Source organism: Lactuca sativa, chromosome 8 (assembly GCF_002870075.4).
Source record: "Lactuca sativa cultivar Salinas chromosome 8, Lsat_Salinas_v11, whole genome shotgun sequence".
NCBI lineage: Eukaryota > Viridiplantae > Streptophyta > Magnoliopsida > Asterales > Asteraceae > Lactuca > Lactuca sativa.
The window spans coordinates 93,968,811-93,980,698 of record NC_056630.2 but is presented as its reverse complement, the minus strand read 5'-3'; the positions used below and the strand labels follow the sequence as shown (position 1 = coordinate 93,980,698).

At 35.3% G+C, this 11,888-nt stretch overlaps 1 long non-coding RNA gene across 1 annotated transcript; it reads left to right on the top strand.

The window, feature by feature from the left end:
- Positions 1–8,180: 8,180 nt before the first annotated feature.
- On the top strand, positions 8,181–9,990 carry LOC111908315 (uncharacterized). Its single transcript, XR_002855840.2, has 3 exons — positions 8,181–8,267; positions 8,582–8,678; positions 8,986–9,990. It is a non-coding gene; the product is annotated as an uncharacterized LOC111908315 (long non-coding RNA).
- Positions 9,991–11,888: the final 1,898 nt, after the last annotated feature.

Here is an 11,888-nt window from a genome sequence, read left to right as displayed (position 1 = left end):
TAGCGCCAATGACGCTGAGATATTGTGCAAGAAAAAGATAGTCAAAGTAAACCCACCAGGGAAAGAGTCGTTTATGGTGTATGGAGATAAACGCAGAGTAAATTCTAGAATCATTTCATTGATGAAAGCCAGAAAGTGTTTGACCAAAGGATGTATCTAGCATTTGTGATAGATGCTAAGAAGGAGAAAAAGGCGATGCAGAGCATTCCTGTCGTATGTGATTATCCGAAAGTATTTCCCGAAGATCTTCCTGGATTACCACCTGATAGACAAGTGGAGTTTAGAATAGACTTGTTGGCAGGGACGATGCCAATAGCAAAAGCACCTTACCGATTAGCACCGACGGAGATGAAGGAGCTGATGATGCAACTTCAAGAGTTATTGGACAAAAGTTTCATTAGACCTAGTTCATCGCCCTGGGGAGCTCCGGTGTTATTCGTGAAGAAGAAAGATGGAAGCATGAGGATGTGCATTGATTACAGAGAGCTGAATAAAGCAACAATAAAGAATAGATATCAATTTTCAAGGATTAATGACCCGTTCGATCAACTACAAGGTTCAAGTTATTTTTCAAAGATCGACCTGAAGTCAGGATATCATCAGCTGAAAGTAAGAGAGCAGGATATAGAGAAGACTGCATTCAGAACACGATATGGGCACTACGAGTTTTTGGCTATGTCGTTTGGACTAACCAATGCTCCAGCAGCATTCATGGATTTAATGAACAGGGTTTGTAATCCGTTCCTAGATAAATCTATGATAGTGTTCATTTATGACATTCTGATTTATTCGAAAAGCCAAGAGGAGCATGGAAGACACTTGTGAGAAGTGTTGGAAGTCTTGAAGAAGGAGAAGTTGTATGATAAGCTCTCCAAATGTGATTTTTGGATTCGAGAAGTCCAATTCTTGGGTCATGTGGTCAACCAAGAAGGGATAATGGTTGATCCAGCAAAGATCGAAGTTGTGATGAAGTGGGAACAACCGAAGAGTCCCACGGAGATCCGAAGCTTTTTGGGATTAGCCGGATATTACCGAAGGTTTATCCAAGGCTTTTCTTCGATTGCTAGTCCATTGATAGCTTTGACCCACAAAGGAGCTACTTATGCTTGGAGTGATAAGCATAAAGAAGCTTTCGAGTTGCTAAAGAAGAAACTATGTGAGGCACCGATACTTTCTCTACCCGATGGAGTTGAAGACTTCGCTGTTTATAGCGATGCTTCTGGGGTTGGACTGGGTTGTGTTTTGACCCAAAGAGATAAGGTGATCGCATATGCGTCTCGACAATTGAAAGAACATGAAAAGAACTAACCGACTCATGATTTGGAGTTGGCTGTGGTAGTTTTCGCTTTGAAAATATGGAGGCATTACCTCTATGGAACAAAGTGCAAATTGTTCACTGATCATAAGAGTCTCCAATATCTCTTTAGTCAGAAAGAATTGAACATGAGACAGCGATGCTGGCTAGAATTACTTAAAGACTACGACTGTGAGATACTTTACCACCCCGGTAAAGCAAATGTTGTTGCTGATGCTCTCAGTCGGAAAGTCAATCTTGAAAGGAAAAGGCCAAGAGCGTTGAGAATCGAAGTTGTCTCTACAATTGTGGAGATTATAAAGAAAGCTCAGGAAGCTTCTGAGAAGAATGAACGAAAGGAGGAACGTCTGGGCAAAACGTTGGTGTTCGATATAAACAGTCATGGACTGAAGGTGTTCCAAGATCGGATTTGGATACCTAAGACAGGAAGAGTCAGAGATCTTCTAATGGAAGAAGCTCACAAGACCATGTACTCGATTCATCCTGGTAGCACTAAAATGTATAGGGACCTGAAACCCTACTACTGGTGGCCGACGATGAAGCTTGATGTTGCAAAGTATGTGGCCGAGTGTGTGACTTGTGCGAGAGTCAAGACACAACATTAGAAACCATACGGGAGTTTAGAACCTTTACCTGTGCCTATGGGTAAGTGGGAGACATTGCTATGGATTTTGTCACTAAACTGCCCAGAACGAAAAGTGGTCACGACATGATTTGGGTGGTCGTTGATCGATTCACTAAGAGTGCGCATTTCATAGCAGCCAAGGAGAAATGTTCTATGAAAAAGCTTGCGAATTCTTACGTGAAGGAAATTGCGAGACTTCACGGTGTTCCGTTAACGATTGTATCGGATCGTGAAAGTCGTTTCACCTCACGATTTTGGAAAAGTCTACAAGAGGAATTGGGTACCAAGTTGTGTTTAAGTACAGCTTACCATCCGCAGACTGATGGTCAGAGCGAAAGGACGATACAAACACTTGAAAATATGCTGAGAGCATGTACCCTGGAATTCGAAGGTAATTGGGATGAACATTTACCTTTGGTAGAATTTTCCTACAATAATAGTTTCCACTCGAGCATAAAGATGGCACCTTATCAAGCTTTGTATGGATAGAAGTGTCGTACGCCGTCTTGTTGGCTTGAGGTTGGGGAAAAGCAGTTTATGGGACCGGAGATAGTCCATCAAACTGCTAAAAAGTTGAAAATAATTAGGGAAAGAATGTTAGCAGCTCAGGATCGTCAAAAGAGCTATGCTGACAACAAGCGAAGACCGATGACTTTTGAAGTTGGAGATTCGGTTTTGCTTAAACTCTCGCCGTGGAAGGGACTTATAAGATTTGGTAAAAGGGGAAAATTAAGTCCAAGGTTTAGTGGACCGTTTAAAGTTCTTCATAGGATTGGGAACCTAGCTTACAAGCTCGAACTACCAGAAGAACTGAATGGAATTCATAACACTTTTCATGTGTGTTATTTGAGGAAGTTCACGGGAGAAGTTCCCGACATGATTCCACTTTCGAAGTTGAGAATCGATGAGAAAAAAAGGTTGATTGAAGAACCAGAGGCAATCGTTGACCGAAAGACTAAGAAGTTACGACGCAAGATGGTCGAGTTAGTGCTTGTCCAATGGAAACACACGAATGGGCCGAATCTCACCTAGGAGACGGAGAGTGACATGATGGGTCGCTATCCGCATTTGTTTGTTGATGTGTGATTCCGGGGACGAAATCATTCTAAGGTGGAGAGAATTGTAACGTATGTGTTTCTGGGCTTGTCATTAATGTTGATATAATAGTCTAGGTTAACCTTTGTAACCCGTTTTGAAATAATAGAAGTATATTATTTGAGTATTATGTGTTTTGTGCTTAATTACTAAATTATGTGATTTGATTAATTAAAAATAAAAATAAGCGTCAAAATTTAAGTGTAAAATAAACTCGATATCTTTACATAAAGTTGTAGTGGCCGAAACGAGGTTTCCGAATATATATAGAACGCCAAAATCTGACTTCGTATGAGGAAGTTATGATTTTCTGAAGTTTCGACTTAGCAGTATGCAGCCCGAATACTCGATTTGAGATCGAGCGGTTTTTAGCCGAAACAATCTAAACGAGAATCGAAGATCTCGTTAGTGGTAGCGAAGCGATAAAAAGATAGGCGAGAATGGACATCGGATAAAGAAGTTATGAATTTATAACGAAGTTTTCTTGTCCCGGCCTACTAAAAATAAATAATAAAAATAAAATCAAAATTAGCCGACGAAGTCTAAACGAAAGTTGTAGAGCGTAGTCTCACCTACGCGTGGATATAAAGAACGTCTAAAACGGAGTTCGTATGTAAAAGATATGAATTTTCGAAGTTTATTAAATAATTAAAATTAAAATTTAATTATTAAATTCCGATAATATCCGAAGGAGTCACAGATCTGATCCGAAATACGCCCAACATACTAGCGTACGCCCAGCGTACCCCGATGCATGCACTGCCTCGGACTTAAATGCCTCGCATACGTATGCAGTGACGTTTTTGGTCACGTACGCCCCGCGTAGCTGAGTACGCCCAGTGTACGTGCGAGGCTCAGCCTCTATAAAAGGCATGCGAGGGCAGCCGAGATCTTTTGCTCCATTCCTTCTTTCTCTTGCATTTTTGCATCGATTTGTGTGCCATTTATACCCCGAAGCCCCGGTATTATTCCCGAGCCCCGAAGCAAGTTCCGAAGCCCCGAAGATCCCGAGAAATGCGATTTCCGAGCCGAAGATCTGCCCGTGAGAAGCCCGGTTTTTGTGAAGATCTTCTAGATCTACCGAAGAATACTACTTCTGCAAGTCGTAGTGCTGTCCGATCATCTTCTGATCAAGTGAGTGTGTAGTTATTTGCTTCTAACGCATAATTATGAAGTATTTTATACGAAATACGTGTTATGTGTATATTTTGTTGTTATATGTGTGAATGTATATTCACTTTCTTCTATCTCATAGATCTGATTTATTTTCTATGAAATACGTGTTATGTGGGTGTGCCTCATCTGTTATGTGGAATATGTATTGAATGAAAATGCTATACAGGTTTTAAACCATGTATAGAAATATATATTTTTATCTACTAATATGTTGGGTAGAACATAGGTAAATAGTTGGTGTGTAATAAACAGATGAGAGGCCTCGATGTTGTTGCTGTTGATCTAGTTATTCAGCGGAGTATGGATAACGACCACAGACTCTTTCTAGACAGTCCTGTGGAACGCTAACATGTTCATAACCTGTAGGTGTTGTGAACGATGTGTTCACCGGTGTACTCTATCCCCCTCATGGTTGCCTTTAGGACATCTATTGTTGAGGAAACCCCTTAGCAATAATGTCCGTCCCGATGAAAATCCTAGATTAGGTCCCTTGAGATAGATGTTGTTTTAGGGACGTAAAGTGAGGATAACGGGAATGGGTAATCGGATTATTGTTGGTTGGTGAAATTAAATATAATTTATTTATTGCGGGTTAAAAACCCTATATGCTCACCAGGCTCCCAAGCCTGACCCACTCAGTTTTATTTGTATTACAGGAAGTGGCGCAAGGGAATAAGATGGATGAATCATCGAGTTGTTTTGTTTACAAGTCTGTATATGTATATATTTGTTGAATGACTTGTAATGTTATCGTTTATGCTTTATGGTTTGTATCGGAACATGACATCCCGAGTTTTGATCATATAATGAAAATGCATCTCTTGATGAAATGCTTTGATAAATATCAGTTTATCATATTTTATTTTGGGAATAAATTCCGCAACTATTTTAAATCAAAAGGATTTACTCTGAAATTATTTTAAAAAGCATAAATGAAATCGGTCTTTTCTGGCCGAGATTTTGGGGATGTCACATGAGCAATCCTGATTGATCAGATTCTTAACGCTTGTATGACTGCAGGAACGTTAGGTTCATCCACATAAAAATCCAAATGATCCAGCAACAGGTATGAAATTATCTATCACTTTTCTAATATTATCCAAATCTTTCCATGGGTTTTTTCTAAATTGTGAAATGCTGACTGGGAACGGACCTTGGCAGAAGGAAAAACAGCGACATAGTCGACCCTTGATTCTCATCCATAGTGTGGTAGGACATTAATTTCTAGCTTTCTCTCTTCTCTTCGTCTTTTCATAATTACTCACTTATTGTATTCTTTTTTCTTTCCATTTCAACTGGTATGCACATCTGATGTTTGATAAAATGCCTCAGATAGAATTTCGTGGAAGGCCACCATAATTACGTTGCTAAACAATAAGAGTTTAGTTAACAAACTGGAAGGTTAGAAACATCAAACATTCAGTGAATTCTATAACAAAAGGGTTTCAATTACTTGACTAATTGGTGCATTTACCAGATTTTCATACTAGCTAAGGCAATAGATACATAATTTGTAATAAGATCTGTAGATGATAGAAGTGCCATCAATGAGCATCACTCGACCATTAGAAGAATCAATATTTACTACATTATCTGTTTTATGGGAAGAATCAAAGGAGGTCTGCATGTCATTTAGCTTCAACTTTTACTAAGTTATTATAAATCTATATGGATGAAGGGTATTTTTTTTTAAAATCTTAAACTGAAATCTTTTGGTTTTTAGTGTTAATGGCAAACCGTCACCAATTATTGGAGAGCTCAAAGGTTTTCCTCTAATTTCTCTCACTAAGACCATCTCCAACCCATCTTTATTTTTTCCCCATAAATGGAGTAAATAGTGTTTAATCTCCAACCCTACTCAATTTTCTACCTTATTTTTTACCCCAAAAAATATATTTCTAGAATATTCAATTTTTATAACTTCTATATATTGTCAAATACACCCCTCTACTAACTAAACTTTATATTTATGATTAATTAATATAAATTAGTATATAACATGATATTATAAATATTAAATATTGCATTTAAATTATAATTAGTAGATAAAATAAACTAAAAATGTATAAAATAAAAATGAGAGGGACTAAAGTTGACAACCAAACTTCACCTCTATTTTTGGAGATATGAATAGTATCCCCAAAAATGGAGGTGAAAATGGGGTAGGGTTGGAGAAGAATGAGGGAAAAAATGAAGTTTGGGGTGGGTTGGATTTACGGTATTATAAAAATGAAGTTTAGGGGTGGGTTGGATTTACGGTATTATGGGGGAATACTATTCTTTATTTCTCTGTTATTTTTGTCAATGGATTTGATTGATGAAATAAATCATTTTAATAAATTTTTCTATGTTTGGTGAACTCGCACTCCTTTGGAATTTGTAATTTAGGCTTCATTTTATACTTTGTTTGTACTCAATTTCATGATTTCTTTAGTTCTGCTTCTTTTTGATTTAGGCTTCATTTTATACTTTGTTTGTACTCAATTTAGGCTTCATTTTTTACGATTTCTTTAGTTCTGTTTCTTTTTGATTTTCCCTGTTTATACAATAGTCTCCACATGAATTGATATCAAAGCACATGAATATTTATGTTAATTGTATGATTTTTAGGTTCCTGAAGAAGCTTTAATCGACCATATTATGGTCAATCAGACTTTCCTTTGTTATAATGATTTCAAATTTCAATAAGATTATTATGAAAGGTTTTAAAATTTTAAAAATTATCATGGAATGAAATGACTCAACGAGAAATTACTGTTTAACCCAATTTTATAATTATAATTTTTATTAAATATAATTACACTGTAATTAGTTATTACTTTTAATTAGAAAAAAAAAAAAGCATGTCTGAATGCTTTTTTGATTTCTATGGGTATAGTCATTTAAAAAATTTATTAAATCCTTGAAAATGATCATTTTGTCGTTATCTATTTTGCAGTTGGCTAACCTTTTGGGCTTTGTCATCGGACCATGAAGCATAAGTTGGCTAAAAACAATGGTTTTAGGTAATTTCTTTTTCAAAAAAATGTAAATTCTGTCGAAATGTACTCGATTTCATTAATATTAAAAGTTATTTCTGTGTATGTAAGTTTTTTTATGAATTAAAAAGATGAAAATTTTATAGTTTTCATTTATAAATGATGCACTTGGGTTGACAACTCTTGAATCTTTGACAGGGTTACTCCACTCCATGTTCACTTTCCAAACAGAGAGAATTCAATTCTGTCATGTTCTTTTAAACTCCATGTTTGATGATAGAAGGAATCCATGCAAATGATCCTCCACCCATCTGTACTTGCTAATTCCATTCTCCCTTTGCTTTTTTTTTTCTTACATTCTTTCTTTTGCTTTCGTTGAATAGAAAATCTATTTTTTTGCTTTAAAATGCTAACGATATTATATATTTGGTAGATGAAGCAGAGGAAAAAGGAGGGACTAAGTATGGGAGAAAACTGAAACATAAAAAGGTTCACTTATGAATCCATACATTTTTTTTTTAACATTTTATACAAAATATCTTTTGCTATGGATTATATAAGGTAAAATTCTAATTATGATGCCTTTATAGTTAGAAATTTTTTATTCTAAAAAATGACCCTGCATACTGTTTCTATACTCAAAAATTTTAATTTTAAGTTTTTTGGACCAAACTGTCCTTGCATATTGTTTTTAAACTTAAAAATTGATTTTAACGGTTTTGGACCAAACTACCCCTGCATACTATTTTTATAGCTAAAATAACTATTACTTAATTAAAAAATGAAAAAAAAATCTTTGAACAGTTGGGACATTTTTTATTTTGATGCTTTTGTAGATGTATTTTTATGCATTTACGGTATTATAAAAATGAAAAATTGTTGAATAATTTGATTAAAAACAATATATTACAATCACATGTATGTATGATTTATATTCATTAAAAAAAATATTGATATTACAAATAATGATAACACATACTCTAGATTTTATAGGTCGTTCTGGATTTTGGTGAGATGGCGGGGTACATGTCGTTGAAAGAAGAGAAAGCAAAACAATTGCAACAACAAATGAAAGAAGGTTGTTAATATGAACAATTAATAGTTGAAAGTATATTCTTATTTGAAAATAGTTTTTAGATTAACAGAAGCCATTCTAACTTTAAGTAACATATCTTTTATGCAAGGTAACTCTCATTGCAGCCCAAATTAATTCTTTGGATTTGGAGCTATAATTGCAAAGTTCCAACTTTTTTTATTTTTTGCTAAATTTTAAACAAATACTACGATTTCTTCCTAATCCATATACTTTTCTAATGTTGATTATATAATCCGTAAGCGCACCAAACAACATTTGTAATGAATTGATTGATTGAATGTATGGAACTGATTTAGGTAAAGACCTCGAATTCTCAAGCATTCATCTGATGTTTTCGCTGTTACTGCATCTCTTCTCCTAGGAATATGCAGCATCTCTCATACAACTTTTAAGGTATGTACATGTATATGTTACTTGGATTTATTATAGTCATTTCAAGTCATCCTTAATTCTTTTCTTCAGTATCCACTTACCCTTCAAATCTTTACTTAGATTTCTTATATGTTTTCATGCCCAACAACTATTTGATGAAATGCGAAAGTGAAATTTTTTACCTGGTATTATGTGGTTCTTATCAGGTATAATGCAAACAAATAAGAACAGAATGGATCCTGTTTATTCTTATTTATGTTAATTTTTAAATTTTGATTTACATCTTCATCATATAATATGAACTTTTCATGTTTACAATTGGTGACAGGTTCATTTTGTACAATCGGAAAAGTGGGCCTTTTTGGAGAGACATATGAGAAACTAGGGTGTTTAAATCATCATAGTTGTTATTTTAACACAGTCAGACTACTTTATGGTATATTTCTTTTATTATATTGTATTAAATCATCATATCTGTATATATGTATATTCATTTTGCTTTGGATATTCTTGTATGCACTTAGTACTTACTACTATGGTTGTAATGTTTGAAACTCTGGAGTTGGGGATTCCGATTCCAATTACGTTGTTTTCTACTAGAACTGATAGAAAGTATAATGGACAAGTTTCAAAGTGGTTTATCAAAAGCAACAATTCGTACTAACTCTTTATTTATTTTTTTGTCTAGATACTCACGGGTTGGCCTGGTTGTAAGTTGTAACCGAACCCCGCGGAGCGGGGTATCCCAGCTAGTAAATAATATAGTAGTTTTTTTAAGACTTTGATGAAAATATATTAAGTTTTTATAAGGTTTTCCCTTTCTGATTTTTTTACAACACGGATATTTCTTTTTCTTTTTGTTTCTTTTTTTTTTCTTTTTTATTCAATATATTAAAAATAATAAATAATTTTATTTATTTCTTAAATACTAACTTGGTTAAGTTTTATCATTTTTCATATAGCAATTTGTATATTGAAAATATTATTCGTTTAAAATAATATAGGCTTTTATATTTTTAAGTCATTTAAATAATCGACTACCAAAGGGCCTTTAGCCTAGCGGTAAGAAGTGATTTTTTCATTTGAGAGGTCATGAGTTCAAATCTCGCTTGAGACATAAGTGGTGATAGTTAGAAGTAGATTAGTTTGTCGTTTCAAAAAATAAATAAATAATAACCGACTCATTTATTTAAAGTCTAAACGTGGATTCTTTGATATTTTGTTTTTTATTTAATTAACTATTTTATACAAATAAACGTGTATAATTAAATTCCATTATACATTTACTTGTTTGAGGACATTGCAGTGTAGCGGATCGGGAATACGTGACGTAGTTGAGGGATGTAATTGATTAATAGTTAATTCAAAATATAGAATGAATAATTTTTCAAAAAATTTTATTGTTGTCGTATGGATTATATTTTATTGTTGTAGAAGTATAATTATTCAAATTTCATTGTTGAAAAACTTAAAACCAATTTATTTGTATTTCAGTTTATTTTAGCAGCCTGCAGATATTAAAAAAAACAGTAATCTTCTTGCAAACAGCAAACACTGCAGATGTCTACAGATATGATTCGCAGACTGCAAACATTTTACCTTTTAAAAACCAAATAGCACCTTATATATATATATATATATATATATATATATATATATATATATATATATATATATATATATATATATATATATGTTGGATTTTCTCCCTAAATACACACTTGACTTCTTGACAAGTCATCACCAATCCACTGCTCCCATAAGCGTAATGATGGTCAATCCAAGAATCTCACGTTGCATCCAACTCCCTCATCAGCTCGGGTGTACATCCACCTGAAAAAACACCTGATACATTTACAAAGAACTACATGACTCGAGGTATCAGAACTCATACCCAACATTGGTAGCCAATTCCTATCAGATAACCTGCAAGCAAACGAGGTACATACTGCAAACATTTAACAAGAGACTTCTGATGCATAGATAATGCTCCCAATGAATATTGTCCATATGATCCAAACCATCTGGTCACTGAGTCTCCCGACTCTAACAATGTAGTAACACCAAAACATGCCAATAAGACTAACGTTCTGAGACCTAAGAGTCTTAAACAAATGACTACTGGGTCCCACCCATATGAATCACACAACCATTGGTTTACGATACATCGTGACACATTTTAACCACTAAAACAATAAGTTCATTGTACTACACCGATCTTGTTGTCGTTCAATCATTGGCCTAAAGACTCATGACCAGCACCATAGGAGCCTAAAGATAACCCACCAACTTGCAGAAACCTAATCAACATCCCTCTCAAAACTAACCAAAAACAACCAGAGCCATACCCTTCTATAATGCGGAATTTCTTTCACAGAATAGGTTATTGCCATCACAAAAACGGACGAAAACATGGTCGCACAGAACAAGAGAATAAGATAGGCGGTCGTACTCTTGTTCCAATTCAAAAGCTATAAACTAGATTAGAACCATACCAATAAATTCGGACCAAGTGTTCTCTTGTTATCTTATTCAGTTCACATACCTCCTTATGACCATATTTAATGGAATACCACAATATCCACCTTCAAGGGAACCCATAACCAATCCCTAGATCTATTGTGTTCCTTCTTCCTCACAACCTTACCCAAAGGGTGAAGTACCAGTAAATCTAACAAAATGATGAACCTCAACTATTAACAAAAACATCATCATAAATGACTGAAACAAGATCCCATACCATGATTGAAACCGAATACAGGGTCAAGCACATCTCTACAAACCACGCCACATCCCTCTTCATACAGGGCCACCAATATTCTCTCTTCAGGTCCAAATACATCTTAGTGGCCCCGGGATGGATCGAAAACCTTGACCTGTGCGCCTCCTCCATCAAAATGGCACGTGCCCCACCCTCAAATGGCACCCAAATCCGGCCCTGGAAGGTCATAAGCTCCCGACTATCGGCAATGAACTCTGATATCTGACCAATCACCCGCTCTCGCTTGCGGTTCTCCGGTCTCATGGCGAGCCTCCTGAATGGTGTCCAACACTGGAGTCATCATTTTCAACCTCATACAAACATCTCGCAATGGGGCACTCTCTGCCCTGCGACTCAAGGCATCGGCTACCACGTTAGCTTTTCCCGGGTGGTACAGGATCTCACACTCATAATCCTTTACCACGTCCAACCATCTCCTCTGACGCATGTTCAGGTTGGGCTGATCCATC